We start from the raw sequence: 25,926 nt of genomic DNA on the forward strand, positions 1-25,926 counted from the left end.
GGTGCTGATGACATCCAGACGGTCGGGCATCTTGCTGCACGGGCCCCTGGGATCCTTTCCTAGTGTTGTCAACAAAATCTACTGAGAGTAAATGCAATGGAGCCCAAAAACATGGAAGAAGATAAAACAAGTTTATCTTTGTAGAGGATTAAAAGGTCTTTTAGGGGTTTTAGTTTTTTCATTTGGAGTAGCTGTCACAAGAAAAAATGTGTGTGTGTGTGTGCTAAAAAGCAACTAAAGAAACGGGCACTTCTTTTAAAAAAAAAAAAAATCATGATCTTTAATGGTATTCCAGCAGTGACTGTTTTGCTGGACTTGGGAATAACCTGCTAGCTATCCTGTACAATATTACAATATCAGTTCCACTTGGATTTGGTCAAAAAAGAAAAGTTGTGAAAGCAGATTACAAACAAAACAAGTTTAAAATAGAAAAAAGTATTTCTGGTTTGTACAGTTTCGCTAAAATCAACTTGAGTTCATGTGGGTTTGAAATTCTAAGAAGCCATTATCTTTACTCAATCTGTAATTTCCCACTTTTGTGGTGTGTAATTAAATCTATTCATCCTTTTATCTCCGTTCCCTTATCGCTGCCACTTTCCGGTTGCCCATATGAGTAGCCTGCAGTGATTCAGTGTGTTGCCCTCTTTCCCCGTCTTGGTATCACACATACAGTTTGTGTGTGCGTGCATGAGTGTGAAGGAAGGACAAACTTCCTGTCAGGATGTGGGGTCCTGCGGAGGGACAGCGACACACGGCCAGAAGTCATAACTTTCTGCTGAGACCAAGTGTGGCATGGTTTGTGTGTGCGGGCGTCTCGTTCTAGTGCACGCATTCATGTGCAATTGTGCGCATCTTAATTGCTCTGACCACTGAGCATACTTCGTTTCACTGCAGCTATGTCGCTGATCGTAGGAAATTCTCCAAAATGAAAGAGATTTCAGGCTCGTACTGTAGCACAGCCTTCATTCATACAAGCTTCACTGAGACAACTTCAAACATACATGAAAATGACCATTATCAGCGCCTATCCTGCAACTCAATCATAGCAAAGGGCTTCACTGGTCTATAGGGAGTCCGCATAATTAGACCACCAAGGCGGAAGAAAAATAGTCCACAGCTTGGGCCTCAAAGATGCCCTCTCTTCCTCACAGTCACCACTCACATCATTCCAACAATGTTCACTTATCTCAAACTGTGTATTCTATTTCTTGCTGTTGTTCATGTTCTTATCTGCACAAACAGCAAACAGTGTACAACTTGTGACGTTCCAAACTATTTATTTATTTTTTTTAATGAAAAAGTAATTCCTAGAAAAAATAAATAAGAGCAAGGAGGAGGACGATTTCCATGACACACCAAGGACTTTAATATTGTGATTAATACGCACTATGAAATTAGACTTTACTTAAAACCAAGCAGCAGATGGTTTCTGGCTATAGAGAGAACACTGCAACCTTTCCAGCCCCACTATCACATGATGTCCCAAGCAGCTTCATATGATGTTTTCATTTGCACAAACATACTTTTAGGTCATAAAAATGTGGCAGAAAGACATCACCACAGCAAACAAGGCAGTAACTTAACCCTCTCAGGCTCAAATTAAACTTTTTGTTGCTAATGCACAACCAAGTCCTGCAGTGGTACTTCTGAGTAAAAAAACCTCATAAAATATGTATGTGGGGTAATCAGGTTGTTAGTTTTTAATTGTTGCAAATCGGCAACGCCTGCCTCGAGAGGGTTAACGAACTGAATTTCAAAAAGTGGATATTAATCCAATTTTAGCTACATTCTTCATTTAACTTGGTGAAATTTCAAGGGACTTTTTTCTGCAGAAACACATGAGCTCACATGTAACGATCTCAGTCATTTTCAGCTTTATGGATGTGGATGAGCGTTACTCTGTGTTTGCACAAGTAGGTCCAGCTGTTTCCTCACACGCCCTTCACGCTTCCAATTATATACCAGTTCACACACGAGCTACCATCCTTTCCCGTCAGAATGAGCATAAAGGATGCTGAAAGAAAAGCCTTATATTGTTTTAGGATCCAATTGTTCCGGACAACCAGTGTCCTACATGACTCACAGTCACCACGGAGACCGAGACCTAGTGATGCAATCAGGAAGGAAAACTTTGGAGCAAGCGTGAACAGAGCGAGGGCTGAAATAAACTTTCTGTGAAACTCCAATTTGCCCGAGCCCCACACCCACACCCACACACACACACACACACACACACACACACACACACACACACACACACACACACACACACACACACACACACACACACCGACTTCAAACAAACCATTTCAAGTACATTTGGGAAACCTACAAGTTCTCTCACAGTTTCCACAAGTAATTTCTCTTTCACTTTTCACGTATAGTGGTGGGTGAATGTTTTTGATTTAGAAGATTTTTTTTGTGAAGGGGGTGTAATGGGAAATACTGTTCGGTCTGAAGGAACCCCAGCACTTAAGCTTCTACTGCAGTGGCCGCTTTGCCAAATGCAAACCTTGTGGTTCCACGAACTGTTAAAATGGCCCAGAACATTAAATGCGTTGTATTATAATGGTGGAAGCTCATAAGTTTCACACAATAAAGCCATCACACATGTAATAGATTTTAGCATAAAGCGTAAGCTTCAGACTACTCTGAACTCTACACAGATATATATAGAGCCCTGCGACAAACTGAAGACCCATCCAGCGTCTATTCTGCCTTTTGCTCTGTGGTAGTTGGGATAGGCTCCAGCCCCCCACAACCCTGATAAGTTGAAGAGAATAGACAGATAAACCAGATATACCCAATATGGTCATTCTAGATGAGGAGTGTCAAACATAAGGCCCGGGGGCTAAAATTGGCCCAGCAGAGACTCCAATCCGGCCCACTGGACTAACATGATGAATGTCACAGAGGGCATAGATTTTGGATTTTTAACTTTAGAGTCCTACCAACACTCTTCTTTCATATACAACAGCAGCGATTCTTTGTTATGCAAAAAAAAGAGACATGCTGTTGAAAAATTGCACTTTTTCCAACAGCAAAATATCTCAGCGATGACACGATTAGTTAAATGTGTTTACACTGACAGAAAGGTTACTTTAAAACTGTTGCACTCGGGATCAAAGTGGGCTATATGGAGCACCACCAAGTAAAATGAGCTGTCTCTCTGTCCCAGATGCACAGGTCTGTTTGAGTACAGAAGAACAACACACACACACTGTTCAAACTTTCTAAGGCAGCTCAAGCAATCAAAAAATGGCTTGTTTCAGATGCTAGATGAACTGAAGGGTTGCAGCAATGCCTGGTATAAGATAAAGATCTCCATTTATGGGTGATATTACAGATATTTGTCTGTGAAATAAGGGATATCCAACCATTCTCTTCCACTTATCCAATTGAGGGTCCATCCCAGCTGTCTTAGAGCGAGAGGACAGGTCAGATAGACAGGTCACTGTGGACTGTGGGAGGAAGCCAGAGTACCCAGAGAGAACCCATGCAAACACGGGGAGAACAAGCAAACTCCACACAGAAAAACCCGGCCTGATGGTGGAACTGAACTTAAGACCTTCTTACTAGTTCAATGCTGTAGTAGTTGGAAACTTTGATGGAAATTTCAACAAGAAGGCAAAATACTTCTAGTATAGTAAGAGTGTGTGTGTGTGTGTGTGTTTTTAATTCTCCCTATTTTTTTTTGGCTGCTTCACATCTTGAAATAAGGATTTTTAGATGCTGTCAACTCGCAGCATGCCTGCAACACTACCACACGTGTCAGTGTCAACTTGACAAAGATAGGGAGCATTCCATTGGACCTAATGACAGCCGTCTTAAAGCCGCTGTAGATGTGTGCATGGCAGAACAAGAGAAAAGCAGGCGGTGGAAGGATTACACAACTGATGGTGGATCATAAAGTATTTAGTATTTATTTATTTATTTATTGTCATTGTCAAGAACAATGAAATTGCATTTGGGGCTTCCATACAACCCCAAAAAAGAAGAAAATAATAAATACCCCTTAAAACCCAAGTGTACATATTTAACCCAGTGTGACTCCAATGCAATAGGACAATCCTTGGCAATAATGTTCGTAGAAATTCAGACAAAGACCTGAGAAACATGACAAAATACAACAATGCAACCCATTCAATATTATTGTACTGTGAGATATGATATCAGATATGATAGTTATCTATTTAAGAAAGAGGGGGGGGCAGGAGGGGGAAGAGAATAAAGATATGATGCACCAATGCAGACCAGTTCATTGCTATTAAGAAGTTGGATATGGTTATTGTCCGTGAGAGGGGGGCAGAGAGTTCAGGAGCCTCACAGCCTGTGGATACAGGCTGTTGGCCAGTCTGGATGTTCTGGCCTGTATAGACCTGTACCTTCTCCCTGAGGGCAGCAGATGGAAAAGGTGGCGCGCAGGGTGATGTTGGTCCCGCAGGATACTGTGCACCCTCCTCAGACAGCGAGTGGGGAAGATATTACTGATCTCTGGCAGACTTGTTCCAATAATTCTGCCAGCTTCTTTCACCACTCGCTGGAGTGCTTGCTGATCGGCCTTGGTGCAGCTGGGGAACCACACTAGAAATCCATACGTCAGAACGCTGCTGATGGCACAGTTGTAGAAGTTCAACATCAGAGATCTGGGAATGTGTGCGCTCCGCAGTCTCCTCAGGTAGTAAAACATGAGGGATTATCTTTTCAACCTTGAGACTTAAATGTCTGATTATTTCCCTACTAGGATAAAGACTACTGAGACATTAATTCACGAAAAACTGCTGCGGGCTAATGGTTACCAGGAACTACAGGGTGTCACTGTGCATCAGCATCAACTTCAGTTGGCTCAGCTCACTTGTCTTGGAAATTTGCGCCACAGTTTCTGGCTTTGATCCTACTGCTTGAACTAAGACTGTACAAATTTAAGAAACACAATGGCAACATTCAACAATTAGACTTAACAGTTTCCCTAAGAGATATTAGATGTTGCCCCGAAAGAACTCTGACCAATATTTTAAGAGTCACTTTGTTTGACAAAATAATTTTATGAAAGGCTGTAAGTACCAGCAACCATATGTGAACAGCATTACAGAATAGTAAAAGCTCAAAACACTGGGAAAGGCATAAATACCAGTTTCAAATAGCTACCCTTCATAGCTAAATGAAATCCCAATGGAATAGCCTTGACATGGCTTGACAAGGTTACTCACTGGTTAGTGGTTCAAGTCCCAGCTTGAAGTCTCAGGCTTCACAGAGACACTGACTTAAAAAAAAAAAAAACAATATTAAAATATAACTAAGATCATTACTTCAACATGAATGAATTCATGAAATACCTGATGATTAAAGCATCGTCACGTATGGATAATTATTTATCCACAAATCATTACATTTATTTACATTTTCTGAATGATCCCCATGCTCAGTGCAACCTCGGTAAATTGTAAAGGAGTCAACTTTAATCTAATTCATGTCTTTACTATATCGGAGTGCAGCTGAACCAATGTCTAGATGTGATGTCAGCTTTACAGACATGCCACATAATAATTTAAACTGGCATTACAGACATGTAATTCCAGACCTGGATCTATGTCAAAGGCCAGTGCTTTCTGGAAAAGGAGATTTAAGTAAAAAGGGGGTACAGGTTCTCATGTTACGACTTAATTAGCCACCAATTTGTCGGTGAGGCAGGTAAATGCATGGATCACCCCCAGGGTCCACATTGCTGTGTCAGTTCCAGTTAAAAATGAACAAATGCAGGAAGGTAGACACTTTCTTTCCTGCATTAGGTGGGGAAAAAAAGACAACTGGAGATGGAGAGTGACCTCACTGACTGCCTGCTGCTGCACTCTCAGTCTCCTGGCCTGTGATCAGGGGAGTATTGGCAGTGATAAAAATCACTGATACATTTTTCAGCTGCACAGGGTATTACCACAGCTATGCACTGAAAAATTCCACAACTCCCTTCTTTTTCTTTATCCCCTGAGACTAGCAGATACCCTTCTTCCCATGTGGTGTCCCTCAAACTCCTTAAACATCATCACCGTTTATTAACAACTGGATACAGGAATATCCCCAACAATCAACCACTGTAACACCAGACAGTAATCTAAGTAGCACCTCCGGACCAGAAAAAGACAAGTATTGCTAATGCGGCAGTGACTTGACTCCATTTACAAGGTGTCTGATGGAACATACAGACGGGTCGTCTCTCTTTTAATCTCAACGCAATGCCAGTTACCCTTGAGCAACACTTTGCACCAAGATCCCTTTCAATCTTTCCTCTCTGCTTAACCAATCACAGAAAACACCCACCAGCACAGCAGGTCCCTCCCGGATCTGGTGTTTAAACACGAGCATGAAAGGATTTTTCCACATTTAAAATGAAGGCAGAGAAGATTTATGACTGGTAAGTGGGCGATATAAGTCTGACCGAAACTCGCCGGTCACAGAAAAGGAGACACCATCAGAGGTCTCTTATTAACAACCCACAATGTTTTATGGCTTTAACAGAAGACAATGGTGTGGAATGACAAGTCTAGGATTTGAAGGGAGAAATGATCTGATGGTCTGGTCATCTGCTTTTGACAAGCTTTTATAACCATTTCTGTGTATGTGTATAGATCAGGGGTGGGCAATCTCAGTCCACGAGGGCTGGTGTCCCTGTAGGTTTTAGATGTGTCCTCGAACCAACACAGCTGATTTAAATGGCTAAATTAGCTCCTCAACATGTCCTGAAGTTCTCCAGAGGCCTGATAACGAACTAATCATGTGATTCAGGTGTGTTGACCCAAGGTGAGATCTAAAACCTGCAGGGACACCGGCCCTCGTGGACTGAGATTGCCCACCCCTGGTATAGATACATACATATAGATAAAAAACAGAAGGTAAGCTAAAACATAAATAAGAATATTTTTATTTTAAAAAAAAAAAAAAAAAAAAAGGAAGGAATTGCTGCGGGCCATTCGATCCCTGTACAACCGTTGCAGGAGCTTGGTTCGCATTGCCGGCAATAAGTCGGACTCGTTCCCGGTGGGTGATGGGCTCCGCCAGGGCTGCCCTTTGTCACCGATTCTGTTCATAATTTTTATGGACAGGACTTCAGTGGCCTCAGAATCTCATCTCTGCTTTTCGCGGATGATGTGTTTCTGTTGGCTTCATCGGGTGAGGGCCTCCAGCTCGCACTGGAACGGTTTGCAGCCGAGTGTGAAGCACCGGGAATTAGGATCAGCACCTCCAAATCTGAGGCCATGGTTCTCAGCCGGAAAAGGGTGGAGTCCCCACTCCGGGTCGGGGACGAGATCCTGCCCCAAGTGGAGGAGTTCAAGTATCTTGGGGTCTTGTTCACGAGTGATGGGAGAAGGGAGCCGAAGATCGACAGACTGATTGGTGCTGCGGCTGCAGTAATGCAGACGCTGCACCGGTCCGTCGTGGTGAAGAGGGAGCTGAGTGTAAAAGTGAAGCTCTCAATTTACCGGTCAATCTACGTCCCTACCCTCACCTATGGCCACGAGCTGTGGGTAGTGACCGAAAGAACGAGATCGTGGATACAAGCGGCAGAAATGGATTTCCTCCGAAGGGTGGCTGGCCTCTCCCTTAGAGATAGGGTGAGAAGTTCGGCCATCCGGGAGGGGCTCAGAGTAGAGCAGCTGCTGCTCCACATCGAGAGGAGCCAGCTGAGGTGGTTCGGGCATCTGACAAGGATGCCCCCTGGGCGCCTCCTGGGTGAGGTGTTCCGGGCATGTCCCACCGGGAGGAGGCCCCGGGGCAGACCCAGGACATGCTGGAGAGATTATATCTCTCGGCTGGCCTGGGAACACCTTTGTGTTCCCCCAGATAAGCTGGAGCAGGTGGCTGGGGAGAGGGAGGTCTGGGCATCTTTGCTTAGGCTGCTGCCCCCGCGACCCTGCCTCGAATAAAGCGGATGAAGATGGATGGATGGATGGATGGATGGATGGATGGATGGATGGATGAAAAAAAAAAAGCCTTGTGGGCGCAGCTGGACCACATTTGATTGACACAAATAGTAAAAGTTACAGTAATTTGAGGTATGATGCTTCCCATTTGATCCCATGATACTTTGGGTTCATTAAAAGGGAGCAACGTCTGGTTATTCCTACACTGAGCTGAGTTTTGTGAGCATTAACAGTTTAGTTTGGGTTGTAAAAGAATTAGCAGAGTGGATAATGTGCTGATGTACATATTTACTCATCAAGTTGTCCTCCCACCCTGATAACACACACACTCAATGAAAGGATTTATCAAGGTCGTACACGTAATTCATATATAGTGGAGACAGAAAAACACATTTTTTCCCCTGTGTGTCTGTTTGGTAGATTCTAACTTTACTTTGATTTCTACATCCCTCTTTGTCTCAGCTTTTCTGCCTGCAGCCTGTGTGCGAATCCATCCGTCTCTAATCCTCATCCTGTTCGGCTCACTGAAACCTCGGCGTTCATTTGTTAAACTTTTTCTTTGGCGTCCAGTACAGGCTGTCGGACTGTGCCCCCTCCTCTCTCTCTCTCTCTCTCTCTCACTGTCCCGCCTGCATTTCTCTCTTTAGATAACTTTTGCTCTCCATCCTTCCCCTCAGTCCCACCACCTGTGTGTCCTCCTCCTCCTCCTCTTCTTCTTTAACCCCTCTTTCATCTCCTTCATCTTCCACCAGGTCATTCTTCTCTCACACACTTTCTTGTTGAGAGATAGACAGTGCAGCATCTTGGCAGCCCTCCACCCTCCCGCCTGGACGGAAAAATAAACAAGGGTCCACATGTTCCCAAGGAATTTTAATGACTTCCATAACTCTGGCCATTTTACCTGCCAAACTCCATGGAGCGTGAGAGGGAAGCGGCGGACTCTGAACGAGCTAGTTTAGCGGCACTGATGACGAGCTTTGTGAGGCCGAGCCAAGTAGTATCCTTTGAAGCACTAAGAAGCTTTGAAAGAAACCAGTCTGGGATGTTGTAAAGGACAAATCCGTGAGCTAAAAGTATACAGTGTCGAACAAAAAAAGCTGCAAATGTGAGTTTGTGTGGCATTTTACGAATGCCCTACAAACATAAACAAAGTACTGCATCAAAACGGTGAAGGGGATATTAAATGCCTGGTGTATTGCTCAGTGTTAGAACTTTTTAGTGCAGCACAAGCAGCAGTCCTACTTATATAAGCATCCCGAAATTATGTTACTGTGCTAAAATGGTTGGCTCAACATTTGGCTTACAGGAATATTGCAGAGAGCACCTCTATGTGTCTCCCAGTGATCAACAGCTTCTGGCAGCTACATTCCTCTGCCTCAAACATTGGTGCACAAAATAGACGACTCTTTTGAGAGTCTTTAAAAAGTCAAAGTGAAATAAAGGCACGCATTTATTGTTGGTGTCTTCTCAAAGTTTTATGGTGATAAGCACACTTGTAATCACAAAACATGACAGAAACTGTTGTATGAAGAATTAAAGGATAGCTGTAGAGGAAGAGATATAAATCCTGCTTGTTTTTCATTTTTCACACCAGCACAAAAAAACAAAAATAGGCCAAGCAATGTGTAAAAAGTTCGACCAAACAAATAAAATCAGAACTGAAAGGATTTGTTATCATAGCCATTTAGCCGTTTCTCAACAAATGCCATGTTTAAATTGATCCATTCATTCAGCTCTGTGATCCCTTTGTTACAGACAGTCAACTATGATTTGTATAGAACCGTTTCTGTGAAAGACCACCACAGGCTAAATGACCGATAATAAAATCCCTAATGGCTATATTTTAAAGGGGCCACGACCATAGACTGTCAGGCTGAGCTGCACAGACCTGACCTGAGAGAAGACAAGGGGCTATGGAGGTCTCTTTCAAGGGCTGGGGCTGAGCAATAAATCTGAGCAAATTGTCTTCCCAGACTAAATCTTGAGACTTACTTAAAACAGTGAGAAGCACAAAAATTGTGAGTACATACATGAAACAACTCCACAAAATAAAGAAACTCTAGACTATCAATTTCATTTCCCACAAGAACTCAAATCGGAAGGTTTTAATCTATTAAAAAGGATTTATTCTCCCTTGCACAACGGATTATTCATTATTCAGATTTTGTGTTACATGTGTGCATCTTTAGCTTGTCAGACCTGTTCTACACCTTTATTAACACAGCATTACGAAATCAGACAATGTGTTTTATTACAGATGTGTCGGCAGCAGGGAACACCCAGCCCACTGGCAGGACCGCTGTTTAGATTTCAGTTATATTTTTCTTTTCCTCTCAACCCGGGACCAGCTGCAGAGGAAATGACAATAGAAGGGGAGATTCATAACATCTCCTCCCACCTACCCACGCTCCCAACTCACTCACTAATTTCTCCCTCTATGCGTGCCAAAATGGCCTTTTTTTTCCTGCCCATCTAACTTGTTCAACTTCCCACCCCACTTCTTAATCTGCACTTCTACTTGTTTCATCTCCAAGTTTGTAACCCTTGACCCATGTGATTGATACTTTCATAAATTCAGGAAAATCACACATGCACATTTGGTTTCTTCCCCCCTTTCCCTCTCAGGACTCCATCCTCTCTCACGCACAAGGAATCTGGGATGTGTTCTCCAACTTCTCTAACTTTAAGTCTTCAAATCTAGTAGTCTTTGGGGTGTGGACCCACAAAACTCCCCCAGGCTTGTAATGTTGGACCTTTATGCCTCAATGTTTTCACTTTTAAGAGGACTGCCGATTCCTTATTGTTTAGCATGTATAAAAGTGTTGCATTTGTTTCAAATAACTACACAAACACTTGAACCTTTTTCTGATATCCCCGAAACAAGTGGACTTCTTTTGGTTTGAAAAATATCGACATATGCAAACTTTAAAACATGGCAAACATAGTGCTTTTCTACTCAACTTTCTTACTACAAGACATGCCATTATATATGCCTAAGGATTTTTACCCTAACATTCACTTACTCACATGGATGTATTGAGGTTTAGCACCTTCCCAGAAAACCAAACCACTAACCTTGCAATTGGTTGACAGCAGACACTAGCTCCTGGGCCACAACCCACATGAACTGACAAAGCGTAGAAGCAGAGCCTCTAATAATTTGGGTGAAGTGAGTATGAATAAGCACAATGACAGTATAACACAGTAATCTCCCAATCTTAATTTACAACAAACTAAATGAATAAGAGGAAAGAAACTAACAGCTGAGGTAAGACTGACAGGATTCACTAAGGACGGGAAACAAGTGTAGTGTCAGTACACCAACATCATTGAACTATCACTTATTTTACTTTGGTGCACGCACTGTTAAAAAGTGCTGGAACCAGATGTTCGTTACCAAGGCAGAGACTGTGTACCAAGTTTGGTTATAGCCAAACATCAACCCACAGCTGGTTCCAGCACGGAGCTCTTTAGCTCCACTCTGACGCAATCCCCTTGATGGGAGGCGTGGGACATCAAACTTTAGTCTCTACCCTCTGTGCTCTACTCATATATCCACTTTTGGACAGGAGAAACCCCATCCTGACTTTATAAATGACTTCTAGACTGTAGTTAAGAAGCAGAGAAGTTGGAAAAAGGGTCAGAAAGAAAAGAGTGAAAAAGGATTTAATAAGGAACCTGGGAGTCCTGAGCCAATCTACCAGGACAGAGAACTCATCCATCCATTATTTTTCTTCTGCCTATCCAAATTAGCGCCGTGGCTAGGCTAAAGTCTAACTCAGTTGTCATGTGACAAGAGACGGGGTACACCTTGGACAGGCTGCCAATCTGTTGCAGATCTAACACAGACAACGCGCATGCACGCACACACACATCAACGTTGCTCTGACTTCCCATGTTGAAGAGGCATTTCATTTGAAAATTCCGACTGGAAACTCAAATTCTGACTCCCAGCTTAATTTTGTATGCACCATTAGAATGACCAATTAACTTAATGTGCAAGTCTTCAGTCCCCTACTCTAGTGAGGTGTGTGGCAGAGCAGTTCATCTGCTAATTGGAAGGTTGGCGGTTTGATCCCTGGCTGCTTCAGTCTGCATCCTTGGGCGAGATACTAACCCCAAGTAGAAAAAGTGCTTGTTTGAATGGGTGTGAATGAGGCAAGTTGTGTAAAGCGCCTTGAATGCTCAGAGTAAAAACAACCAGTATTCAACAATTAGTCCACCAGTTTTATGGTGGGGAGCTTTGGAGTCCTGTTCAAGTTATTGGTCCAGTGGGTCCTGTGCATCATATCCTTAGGATTTGATGCAAATTTATTCATGAATTTGTGCTGGTTGTTTGCTACCATTTTATCTATAAATCATTCTTCTTGGGCTCCACTCCATCTTTTCTAATTCCTCAACCTGCCACACATCACATTACACTCAGCTGTAAATCCTAGGACAAACACCACATGTAGAAAGCCAACTACCTGTCAAAAAGCACTCTTTCCTTTCCTGTGAAATTCACACTTTGTTCTCAGAGCTTCAAAGACAAATTTGTAAAGAGATTTTATTCTGGGTGGGATTCTGTATTGGAAAATGAGTACTTATTACCTGGCATTTGTAAACAATTATGGTGATAGTCAGTAAGGCATAAAACATTACTATAAAAAGTTAATGAAGTTCCTTTCAACCAGTTGACTTTTTCCACAGGAAAAAAAAAGAAGAAAAAAAGGCTTTGGTTTTAAACCAAGTGGTAGCCTCCTGTTTTATTAAAGATCAGCATTACTAACACCAATCATCAGGCATGTCAGGTCAAAAGGGTAGTAGCGTTCATAAAAAATAAAAAATAAAAAAAAAGTAGGGATATCTTAAGGTTAATGACACAAGCCAAAATTAGCCAACTGACGTCAAAAGTGGTAACGGAGCACAAAAAGGAAAAATGTTGTGATGCACAGCATCTCCAAAAGATGAAAAGGTCAGTGTCTTCCAGTATTTAATGTATTTTATGCTCTTCCATGTTCTTTCAATAGCCTCTAAACTTCTGTGTTGTCCAGTGCTTAAGTGGGTCCAGACGGCTGTGGATGGTGCTGCAATACTTGCACTTGGGATCAGGTTCACAAGACAAAGACAACATACAGTGTTAGGCCACACAAGCTGTGCAGGGAAACACAAGGAGCACTCTGCTTTGTACATCTGTGAGGTACTTTGGCACCAAGCACAGAGTGAATGTGGTTGAAATCAAAGCACAAACAGGTGGGAGGTTCAGTCAAATGAGGAAGAGCAAATTTACCTGTGGCAACGGGGATGCAGTCTGCTTTTACAAACATTTGAAAAAAAGGGGGTCATTCTAAAGAGCTCACTGAATTTGAGTGTGGTACTGTAATAGGATGCCAGTCCTCAATAGGTCAGTTTGTGAAATAGATATTCTACAGGTTGACTCAGAACTGAAAGTATAACCCGGGCACATGAGAGCTACAGCTTTGCATTCTGTCCTCGCATTTCTTTGGCTAACATAAATACTACCCAGAACATATAAACACAATAATGTAGCTCATTAAACTTTTAAAAGTCGTAAGGATTCAACAAAGGCTCAACTATAAAGTACTGAACTACAGAAGTTCCAGTTCCCTGTAACACATGACTCCTTAACTATGAGATCTAATATTAACCTGCCAAGGGATGCAGCTGCTTGGTGAAGACAATTTCAGAAACCCTTCCCATGAACTTTGACCTCACTAGCACAATCTGTAAAAAAAAAAAAAAAAAAAGTGTTGGGAGAACCTAAATCGTTATTGGTTTCACCCCACAAAATGGGCCAGGGTAAAATGGGAGCCTGGGTTAGTGGGGTCCAGCCACTGCTGGGCAAAGATCAACCAATTTATGGTACTTAACTGACGTCATTATCCAAGGGATTACTCAGAGGCTGGAGTGCTGCAGTTTTCTGCTGTGGACGTCTTTCATGCATGACTCCAACAATAACAGCAGCAGCAAACCAGCAAACCACACGGCATCAATCTTTCTCTTTGGGAGCGTTTATTGCAATCTGATTGAGTAACAAGCTTGCAACATGAATGAAGATGTGAGAGAAATGACTAAAATGTCAGTCCCATGAAAACAAAATCCAACAGATCAAAATTCAAGCCTGGGGGGAAATTGAGGATTTGGAAGCCTTGTTTATGTAAATGTAATGCTTGAAAGACCTCAGTGCTGCCTAAATGCTCTACACTGTAAACAAAAAATAATAATTTCACATTTACTTTTCTGGTTCAAAGATGATTTTGCTTTAAAACTACATGAGCACCTGCATTCAAGCTGAAATGTGTGCAGCCATTTTTTCAGCTGTGTTTGCCCGTCTATGGGACCCAGCCCAAAGCACTTAATTTAGAGCTGGAACGCAGTATTCAATCAGACCCTAATCATGATCTCCAAAAAGACCAAAAAGCTTCAGCGCTTTCATTACTCACAATCTGATTTTCTTTATGGAGCAAGCCAACAGGTGACACTCCACAGACCTTCAGTGTGTACTTTCATATAAACAGTTAAGGCAAAGATTTAAAAATAAATAAATAAATAAATAAAAATGAACAAAACACAGACCGGGCACACATGCACAAAATCACCCCCAACAAAAAACAACACAAACACATGGACTGTGGTTGAGGATGAATTTCTTGAAGGCAAAATTAAGTTCAGCTGACATAGACAGCTGGAAACCATGTTGTATGACATAATTGTGGGAATAATACCCAAGCTATTTACCTAACACGCACATGCACACGCACACACTACAGAGAGCATAAGGAATAGAGCCAGTGAGGTCGCTGAGGTTGATTGAGAGACCAGAAAAATACTCGCTAACAGTACGTGTTCACCCCCTCAGCCTCAGCATTGGGAGATAAATTTTCTTGGATAGTTTTCTGGGACGTTGTTGAACTACATGGTCAAAGCACAATAAGTCAGATGTAAGTTATATCTCAAAACCTTGACCTGAGAGCAGGCATGTGGTGTCAAGTTCATGTGAATACAAAAAAATATATATATATTTGTTTAAAAAAAAAAATGCCTCGGGAGAGGAAATCAAGGCCAGAAGGACCGCAAATCATTTGGCCTGAAGCACCAACATTTTCTTCAAGGGCCCAGCACACAAAGTCATTTCTGAAACAATAAGAAACCTCAGAGGAGACCAAACAAAGCCTGCAGCAAGGGTCCTTTTTTATTGCTTTTTCTGCAGACGAACTCTGCACAAATATCTGATTGGACATTTCAGGATTCATTGGAGCACCAAGGCCATCGCCATGGCAGCAAGTACAATGTGTACACACCTAATAATCTCCTCTGCAGCAGAACTGAATCTCAAAGCAGAACATTTTTCTGCTCCTGTTAAACCTCCACAAAGCAACAGTAACAGCATATAAAGCTGCAGCTAGCAGTGCTTTGTATGTGCACATTCAGCCTCCTCGTCAAGAACTCACCAGATTTTAAGTCACAGTTTGAAAATATTTTGATGTTGGTTTAAGGCTCAATGAGAGGATGAATACCAATTTCAATAATTTAAAATTTTTTTTATCCAAGACAGAAGCAAGATTTGACATGCTTGGCCATTATCAAGCATTAGAGCATTTGAAACCCCAAATGTATGATTTTCAAAAACAAACAGTCTGTTGAGGTTGTGTGCAGTGCGCACTACTGCACCTAGTGTGGATTACAGTATTTTTCGTTCAGCCTGGACGATAAAGGTGAGGCAGCCAACAAAGACAAACCTGTGAGGACTATTTGCTCACCACACTGAAGACAACAGGAAGAGATTAGTGAAGAAACGTACAGTCTGTGAGCTCAGTGGCTGTATGCAGTAACACTACAGAGGCAGGTGTGTTCCTGATGTGAATCAGAGACTTTATTACTTCAGCACTGAAAGACAAATGTGACAGCAAGTCAGAAAAAACGCAGGTCAGTTCTAAGCTTTGTAACCTATGCACATCTACGTTTAAATTTGCATACACTTTGTTGCACTGATGGGTAGCTTGAGATCTTAGCATAGCTCAAAAAGAACTGCAGCACAAACATGACTCAACTTGGCCCCAAATTTCCTTCACAAACAGCGTGAGAGCTCTTGGATAAGCTGCAGAGCATTTGAGCAAAAAAAAAAAAAAAAAAAATCTGTTGTGTTGAAATCAGAGACTGTTGATCTGAAATGGTGTACAGATTTCTGTGATTCAGTTCTTGAGAAGAAAGAGAAAACAAGTAGAAATGATCCATAACCTCGAGGCATAAAAGGCAATGCCTTGATCATGGAAAATGCCTAAAGCTATATAAATCTAATGAAGTGAAGCAAATGTAAGCAGAAATTTCAGGGAAGACAAAAAAAAAAAAAGACAAAAAAAGAAAGTGAGCAAAGCGCAACAAAACCACCGGTTTTCCCAGTCAGTCAGTCATTTATCCAACCATGAAAGGGGGCCTTTCATAGGAATACCCGGAAAAACAGTCCGAAATAGAAACAAGCTGCTCCTAATGGCTCCTTATCGCCGTTCAGTCGACAGTAAACAGATATCTATGAAAAGAGATTCACGAGAGCACTTGACTGTATCACTCCTTCCCCTCAAGGGAAAAAGGAACCACAAGAAAATAAAGCAACTTTTTTAATCCTTAACCTTAAACTAAAATTTCATATTATGTAAGAGACCAAGGTAATAACTCACGCCTTATCAATACAGCCCAGATGCAAAAATCCCAGCCCCCTCTACAAACTACAAGCACATGAACCTACCCCCTACCACCTTCCCATAAGCATGCTGACACTTGAGAGGGCGGCACCTCTCTTAAGCACACAGAAAGCCATCTCGGGTGCATTCAAAGCTCCCAGCTCTATTCTTCTCCGCAGTAAAAGAACTCCCAGTTTGAAAGGAGGGAATCGGGCCTCTGCTATTTCATTTAGCATGCCAGACAAGTCTCTGAATCCCTCGTAAACTTCCTAATGTGTAATGAACTTTTGTGAACAAGATACCAAGAAGGACAGTGCATGCCTTAAAAAGAAAAAAAATGAAACAAAAACATGAGTTTACCACTGATGCGCACACTTTCCTTTGCTGCGGTCAGCTCTAGGGAATGACAGAACTGCAGAGCAGAAACATGAAGGGACAGCAGTGATACGAAGGGGAACACAGCATCCGTTCAGTCACAGAAAATACAAAGATGTGCACAAAACACGGAATAAAAAACTACAGTTGTGGAGAATCTTCAGTACAAACCTGCTGCCGCCAAATCTTTCTCTTCAGACAGCTGCGATCCACCTGCGCTACAGCGAGTATGCAGCCGCTACTGCTCTCCCTCTCTCTAACACGCCTCTCCCATTGAAGCCGAATGCAGTGTAAAATTTTGCGTCGTCTGCCCGCTTTCTTTCACGCTCCTCCTACAGCATCTTTCCCCCCCTTCCTGGAGTTGCTCCTTCTTCCCTACTTGAGCAGGACGCACTCTGGTACATCTGGCAGAAAATACGACGCATCTGCTGCAGGAGCTGCAGAGGACTGGCCAGCATGAAGAGAGAAGGGGGCTCTGTGAATTCAGCAGGAGGCTGATAGTGACGGAGGGGTTGAATATGGAAGGGGGGGAGGGGTGAGATGACAGGGTCATTCGCCCCCAGGGGTGCTTCAGAGATCTTTTGTGAAAAAGGTCCAAGACCTCCAAAAGGTGTTTTTTTTAGCCATTCCTTCTTTCAAACATTTGTATAGACTGGAACTTGATAACAAAGTGAGTAATGCATAAGACGGATACTTTAGATGGTTGTGCAATAAATTAAGCTCGCTCCTTCTATTTTTCCTCCTCCCAGTCCCCATTTAACTTCCTTGAAACTTATTAAAACACCAATTTGTATTTATTTTTTAATTCACAAATGACTCTCCTATACTTCCAGTGTTGCCAAATCTTCCCCCTTCCTGCACTACACAGTCCCTCCCTCCTCATTCATCATTAATCCTCCTGATGACATTCAGCACTTGATAGCAGCTCAACTGCCTCCTCATGTGAGGAATCTCCTTTGACACAAAAGAGTTTGGAGGAGCGTTTGATCATATAAAGAAAGGAGGGAGGAGCTGCCATTTAGGAATGGCTTTTTAGTTTAGAAATACAATGATGTGCGCCAAATCGGTCCTTGGCTTTTAAATGAATAGTTGGATAGCAAGTAAAAGCCTTAATATTTAATGATGACGAACACAGACAGAGAGAGATGTTAACAACAACAACAACAACAAGTACTGCGCCCGCACCGCTCATGTTCTGACTTCACCCTGGCAGAGTTATCCATGCAAATGAGGACTCATCTTAACCTTCACACTATCCTGACTTCCGTGACTGTGAAGAACCTGTTGCACTGAGCACTTGCATTCCCGTGTACTGCACACAACAGATCTTTAAAACGGAACCATTATGCTCCTTTTCATCGCAATTATTTTAGCTTTGCATGATTGACAGTTCAAAACACTGAACTGTTCTTTATCAAAAACATTTATCTCCTCACTTTATTGTTTCAGTTGTACTTCTATGGTTAATCCATACAGAGTCGACAAAGTAGACTATACAAGTTGAAGATTCCATTGCAAAACATTAATACCTGCGCAGGTGGCAATGACTGCAACGTGTAGATACATTTCTAAGGATGTGCACTTTAGGATATGATATGGTTTTAGAAGAGTTTGACGTCACGCGCCTACAGCAATGAGTTAATAGAAGTATAATAGTATCCATTTAACTTCCTCTTAAATGGTTACTCCTCAGAAAGTTTGACTGGCCGGTTGGCGAGCCACGTTGGCCATATTTGTGAAAGCTGCTCAGTCACATCATAAAGTGCACTTAAGGCAGTCTAAAACCTGAGTTTTGGGGTCATGGGGATTATTTGCACTTAAATGGTTAAAAGTGATCATATGACATAAAATCAGGAAACGCATAATCGGTCCCCTTTCAAGATTTTCATTATTAAGATGTGGAAAAGCATCATGCATGAGACGTATTCTAAGGACTGCACAGCAATGCTAAAATGGGCCTCGTGTAACATTCCAACTTCCATCATGTATAGGAAATTGTTGGGGTGTCTAATTTATGGTTTGTCAGAGAAACAAACAAATCCAAATGAATATTTAATTGGTGCTTCTGTGGAAAATGCTTCCATTTGGAGGGTAAAACATTGGCCTTATTGCTGGCAAACCAAGGAGGCAATAATTATAGGAAACAAAAATACAAGTCCATACCAGCACAAGAAGCAAATGAGCCAGTTGAGCCTATAAATCAATTTGAAATCAATTATTCGAGCAAAGAGTATGGGATTTATGGGAGAAACAGCCCCAGCAAGCTACTGTATATGCAGCTGTCAGTCTCTGTGGCAGGGATTCCCTGCTTGCTCTGCTGGTCTGTGCGGTGAGTGTGGTTTTACGTTTGTCAAACTGCCTCGGACGAGCGGATCAATCGCTCGTGGCTGAAAGCAGTGAATCCCCACACTGGAAACTATTTTTAAGGAGTAGTGTGTTTAAACTGGTTCATGTGGCAGAAACATCTTCAGCATTCATTTCTCTGCAATGAACGCCTCATACATGTATTTGTTAAAACTACATGTTTCTCACAATAAGCCACACATCCATCACCACAACCTTCTCACTGGACATACCCGCACCAAAATAAACAACACAGCGGGAGCATGAACGGCTCTAACATGGCAATAAAGGTGTAAATCTAGGCTGGTGTGTATCTGTGTTTGCACACCTGTCATCTGTGCATATAAACTGACCTACGCTACATTGCTTGGCTGTCAGTATCACTCCATTAATCTTGATTTAGCACATAATATTCCTCAGCTCAGAACTGCAGACTCAACCACCAGACAGCTATGCGCGTTTACATGAATGTCCTCACTGACTGAGCATAGATGAGACACATTTTAAGGGCTCCATCTACATTTAAAGGAAAAGGGAGAAACAAAGTATAGCTCACTTTGTCACAGTACATGTGAAGCTCATTAACAGCAACTGTTTGATAAGCAGAGAAAGAGGAAACAGACAGTACTCTCCTCCTACTAACAATTTTGTCACAAACCTGCTGATGGTATCGAAGTAAATAGGCACCATTTTTTCCTGCCAACATCAAAATCAAAAAGGTCCACCGCCAGTATTCTTAAGCTTTTACTCTCAGGATTTTTCATCCTCTCTAATCTGGACCACTATTTTGCATTTGAGAACACTGCTGACATTGCACTGGAATGCCATATTTGCCATTTGTTCCATCTTGAGCCACAATAAATGATTCTTGGATATGATCAGCAGTTCTTTCCACTGCTACATGTGACTAGCATGCAGCATTTCCTCATCGAAAACAACACAGTTTTGGCCAAGGGCTGTGCAAACTACTGGCATAACTAAAGCATCACAAAGAAATTCTTTGAATGTAATAAGAATGCATTCTTTTCAAATGAGTACAAAGTATGGATATAAATCAGATTAAACGCCTAGAAAAAGAGAGAAGGAAAAAGAAGTGAACCTCTCTCCCCAGAATTTAACTTGAGTAAATGAACCCATTCTACTCCCTGCAAACCCAAGAGGATACCAAAGCAACGCAAGTGCTGACGCAAGCTTAAATCCCTTGAAATACCCAAAGGAAGTGCAAGGATTCACCTGCAGAGTCTGCAGTGGTCTACTGGCTTGTGTCCAACATTAGAAATAAAGCATGGCTGAGAAAAAGCAAAGCAGTGACTATTACAGGGATTTATTGTGTTTGCCGTAGCAAAATATGAGGCGTGTGTTGTGAAACGACTCGGGTAATTAATGCAGAAAGCTGCCATCTACAGTGGAAAATAATGTGTGTGTATGACTGTTTTCACAGGCAAGAAAATGAAGCATAGAAAGGGCTGATACAAGTGTCAGCAGCATAATCGCGTAACATAAAATAATCTCCTAAGTAGAGATGGACCGATCCGATATTACGTATCGGTATCGGTCCGATACTGACCTAAATTACTGGATCGGATATCGGAGAAAAATAAAAAATGTAATCCGATCCATTAAATATCACGAAAGCACCTCACAAAACTTGCAACACTCCGTAACTCACCTCAGAACGTTAGCACTCGGAGCAGTATGCATCACGTGATAGAGCGGCTGTGGCATGCGGGACCTGTAGGTGGTCTGGATAGCATTTGGAGCTTCGCTAGCAACCCGGCATTTCATCACCAACAAAGTTATCCCGAGAGAAGTAAAGCAAGTGTGTAAGTCCATCTCTGAATGTTTGTAAAGCATTCCTGCGTTAAGCTTAACAACTGATATATGGAGTGACTGCCTCTCCTGCTGCTACTTCAATCATGAAACTGCTTAACGATCAGCTGATCGGCTTTTCTGTCGCGAGTCCGTCTCTCTTGTTTGTTTTTGGCCCACTTTGCACCAGAAAGAGGAAACCAGCGGCTGAACAACAGCAGCACGTTTAAGCTTGATAAGATGTTGTTAGAATTTATTTAATATTACTTTCTACACCAGGATCTTTTTCTACGTAGCTGACGCTGGTAACTGTGCAGGGGCGGATCTAGCAAAGTTTAGCCAGGGGGGCCGATAGGGCATTAACAGGGAAAAGGGGGCACAAAGACATACTTTTCTTTCTTATTCTCATTTAAAATGTCTAGCTTTTAATAAATAATTATCTGACACCCAAAGTTTTAATTTGATGTAAAATGAATAGAAGTCAATTACTGTATATAGTGACTATTAAGTCTAATATATATACCCTAGTAAGCTATAGTACTTTTTACTTTGGGAAGGTACCATCTGTGCAGTCTGCAATTTTGTTGAAGAAAGATGTTGAATCTATTTAATATTTCTTGAAAAATAATTGATTTCTGTGCATTTTTTTTTCACACTGCATCAAATTAAGGTTGATTACGTCGATTAAGCATCATGAGGTGGCGCGTGAGGGGTGGCTCCCTATTTTTTATTTATTTATTTTTGTTGTTGCTGGGAGTTGGAACCCTATTAGTTAGGTTGCTTAATATTTACGCTAAGTACTCTTTAAAATACCAGAATAGGGAGGATGGTGTAGGTCTAAGTTTATTAGATTGATCAGTATTGCTGAACTATGAAATATTTTTTTTGTATACAGGTATAACAGAATAGCTTTAGTGTAGTTGTTGTTTTAAACTTGAGTATGAACTTGCAGACTTGCAAAATGCAGCAAGATATTTTAAAAAACAGTTTTGTTGATTAAAAAACACAATATCGGATTCATATCGGTATCGGCAGATATCCAAATTTATGATATCGGTATCGGTATCGGACATAAAAAAGTGGTATCGTGCCATCTCTACTCCTAAGAAGCCAATGAAGTTTCTTCTCATTTAGCCATATACGGTCGGCACCCTTTAATAAATTATTCATTAGTAAAATATTACTTTTGTCTTATAACGGTTGTAATTAAACCTGACAAATAGGCCCCAGGCTTTATTAATCACCCAGATGTATTTTTTTCCTTGTTTGTTCACAGACTCAGATGAACCGTGTCCTGAGACGACCTTCTCCCCCTGAATGAGGTGTGGAGACTCTTGGTCTATGTGGGGGAGGGGGGCTCCGTTTAGTTTCCTGGGTTGACTGCAACATCATGTGACACATGGTGACTCACTAATGAGTCCGCGTCTGGCACAAGGTCAGGAGGTGCATATTACGGTCAAAAGATATATTTTGACGGGGGCTTGAACTCCACAGCATGACCCTCAGTTTAATCGACTTCTTAGAATAGCACTAAAGCTATGCTGTTAACAGACCAGCTCGGTTAAACACATACTACTACCATGCGAAGAAATTACGCAACATGTTAAATTACTTTAACATGTTGTCAAAAAAATGTGAGCTATAGCAAAAACACCCACAAAATGTAATTATGCTGGAAAATATTACAATTTAATTCCATCTCCCAGTGCGGTCCAGAGGGAGCAGTTTTGACATGAAGCAGATCTCAGCCATAACTGAAAGGACTGAGAGGCCCAGCCTTCAAGTCTGACTTAAACGGCGACACGAAGGGAGAGATTCAGACAAACACAAATCACTGCCAAACATTGTTACTTACAACACCCACTCCACGGCACATTTCCACTGCCAGCTGCCAGATTCAGTAACAAAAATATTCAATAAAAACAACCTCTTATTTTATTTTATTTTAAAATCTGTCCCACATTGTAAATTAATTTCGGATGAGCTATTGGAAAAAACAAACAAACAAAAAAAACTGGATTGAACACTTTCAGATGTTTTATGTATGATCAGTAATTAGTTACTGATTACTTTTTTCAAGTAACTTGACCAACACTGATGATGACTTAAGAGTATGGCTCTGTTGTGGACAATGTAATTGTGGCTATCACTACCCTCTAAATTTGAGCCTATTGGATAGACCGGCTTGTAAAAAAAACAAACAAAAACACAATCTTTGGAAGATGTACTTTTATGGCCAGTTGTAGTAATGTAATTCTCTACTTTTGTACCCTGTAAAAACAAAAAATTCTAACATTTAAGAGTCAGCTTGGTGATTTGCTCTTTGTTCAGTGCAAAGAATACAACAAAAAGTTTCAGATGAGAGAGACGTAAAGTATCTCACTGTTTACCAAATCCACTTCAAAAACAGAACTAGGGCAAAGAAATAGAAACCCCTGGTACTAGATCTTCTAAGTCCAGCAGCATAACAAAGACCACATGCAGTACTATACATTTCATCCACCCACGCTTCATGGTACACAAAAGCACCACAGAAGCAGACCAAGGGAGCATTCTCTTATATTACTTCTGTTCTAGAAATCACAGCAGAATGACCCTCAATTACACTGACAAATACAGCTGTACAAGTAGAAAAGCAACAGCCACTAAACTAATGATTAAAAAACTATTTACTATTGAAACACACTGGTGGCTATACAGGCTTCAAAACATTGAGAGCCCCCAATTTAGAAGCACTGGAATTGACATGATTTTACAAAAGATTGAAGCTACCAGTCAAGAAAGGTCAAGAGGAGTGCTCATGCATCTGTTTATCGAACCTATTAATCAAGACACACACACACAAAAAGTATTTTATGATGCATTTTTCCATTTACAATCGACTGTCAGGTCAGTGAAGCCATCTATCCGATATGGACCTGACCACTGTCAGGTCATGTCAACCTCAGAGCGCTGAGCTGTAACACTCCCGACTCCTCATCTGCCCTTTACTGCAAGTCCATTTTCTGCTCTAGTGTCATGAGGGGGCTGTAATGAAACAGCCTATTGTGCACGACAGAACTGCACCCTGCCTTTGACACTTCCACAGTGTGCGAGCGTGCTCGTGTACGAATGTGTGTTTGTGTTTTTAAGTGCGCGTCAGTGCGCTCCTACTTTCCCATCCTTGCAAAGCACAAAGCGGTTGTTTGTTGCACTACAAAAGCCCCACAGGCCACCAGTGCTGAAAGCAGAACTTGTGTCAGTTTGTGACTATGCATTATATGCTTAGCGAAATATCTGCTTTTGTATCTATACGAGCAAAATAATGAAGAAATTGATGGCAGCCAATTTGTATTTCCTATGTGCATTTGTGCATGCGGTCAAGATGTGGCCGCATACTCCCAGCCTGCGTTTCATTGGGATGTGACTGATGATTACAAGACCCATCATGTGGCTCTAAACCAGAGATCTGCACCACAAAACCATGGCACACAAACAGACATCCATAAATCTGATCATTTACAGCTGCCAGACCAGACCAGGCCAGACCCCCGTTCTTCCATCTGAGCAAAACTAGCCAAAAAGAAAGAAAGAAAAAACAGAAACAGAGGTTATCGAATCATATCAAATTTGGCTGTGAAACAATTCAAATAGAGCACATGCACAATCAGGCACAGGCACAAACACAAAGTAAAACAACCAACTCCTCTGGCTGCTGTCAGGACTTATGAGTCACAGAAGAGACAGCTGTTATTCATCAGGGAGACACCCATTCTGATTATAATTAAAACAGCTCAGAGCCATAAATCAGCGTGTCAAGTCCTTGGAAAGACCACTTTGATTAATACTGTTAAACATGGTCATCACAAATCTGTCCATGCCGAAAGACAGTGCAGCCACCACAGGGAGGAAAAAAAAATGCATCTCTTACCTACTACAACAATGTCTTTTCACTCAACTTCAAAACCTATTCAAGCACCTTAAAAATCAATACACAGTTCCACCAAAGGAAGAGGATTATAGTAAGCTCTGCCCCGCTATGCTGTAGGGCTGGGTTGAACATCATTATATCATTATCCATGTCAGATATGCCCAGCCTTTTGTGATTTCCAACAAAGACTCTCCCTGAAAGTTCAAGAACTGCATGGGTTTTTAATTTCCACCATCTATAAAATCCATCTTGGGTTGAATGCTTGCAGGTTTAGAACAGCTGGCCATCTCTGCAGTGAGAATTGTTAAAATCATATAATTCAAACCTCCTTTATCCTGAAGATTCACTGAGTTTTCTCTAAACTGAACCCAGCTTAGCATGTGTTTGGACTTGTCTTTGACTGGGAAAGTGTCCGAAATAATGGAAGAAGTAGGATGGATGTGTGTCGTCAACTTTGTCCATCTTTAAGGAAATGTATCACTATACGGTTTTTAAATAAGAGCAAGTGTTGTTTACTCCAAATTTAAAAAAAAAAATACATACATTTTCATATTGACGTCTACAATAGTTTGCAGAAATGTTAGGCTGACTTAATATCAGATATGATTACAGCACTCTACCCTAAAAGTAGATGGATTTAAATGTAAATTCTAATAATATAAATGAAAAGTGTCTGTGTATATGCCTTGCCAGTTTTTGGATCAATTTTTATTAACTAAAACTACAAAATTCATTCACAAAGTAACTGGAATACAAAAACTAAGTTAGGCTGTTAAACCATATCTCTGTATATTCTTTCTTGAACCTTAGTGAGTAATAACAATATCCTTGGACAGTGAACCAAGGCTTTCCAAAACAAGAGAACGTAGAACTAAGCAAAGCACTGCACTGG

The 25,926-nt window shown here is 41.5% G+C and overlaps 1 protein-coding gene across 5 annotated transcripts in view; it reads right to left on the reverse strand.

The window, feature by feature from the left end:
• The window catches only part of add3a (adducin 3 (gamma) a), a 103,955-nt gene that overhangs the window by 55,460 nt on the left and 22,569 nt on the right, over positions 1–25,926 (reverse strand). Inside the window, exons 1-2 of one of the 5 annotated variants that reach the window (XM_086296410.1) lie at positions 17,144–17,359; positions 16,958–17,009 (exon numbers count right to left, since the gene is read on the reverse strand). The exons of 3 other annotated variants lie outside the window; for them this stretch is intronic. The gene's annotated coding sequence lies outside the window, so the exon portion shown is untranslated. Of the gene's footprint in view, positions 1–16,957; positions 17,010–17,143; positions 17,360–25,926 lie in introns of those variants that run through there. One more of the 5 variants, XM_086296408.1, reaches the window with a different exon arrangement.

Source organism: Aulonocara sp. 'chitande type north' Nkhata Bay, linkage group LG6 (assembly GCF_057382095.1).
Source record: "Aulonocara sp. 'chitande type north' Nkhata Bay isolate Kocher_YH1m ecotype deep benthic linkage group LG6, A_spYH_male_GT1.1, whole genome shotgun sequence".
NCBI classification, from domain to species: domain Eukaryota; kingdom Metazoa; phylum Chordata; class Actinopteri; order Cichliformes; family Cichlidae; genus Aulonocara; species Aulonocara sp. 'chitande type north' Nkhata Bay.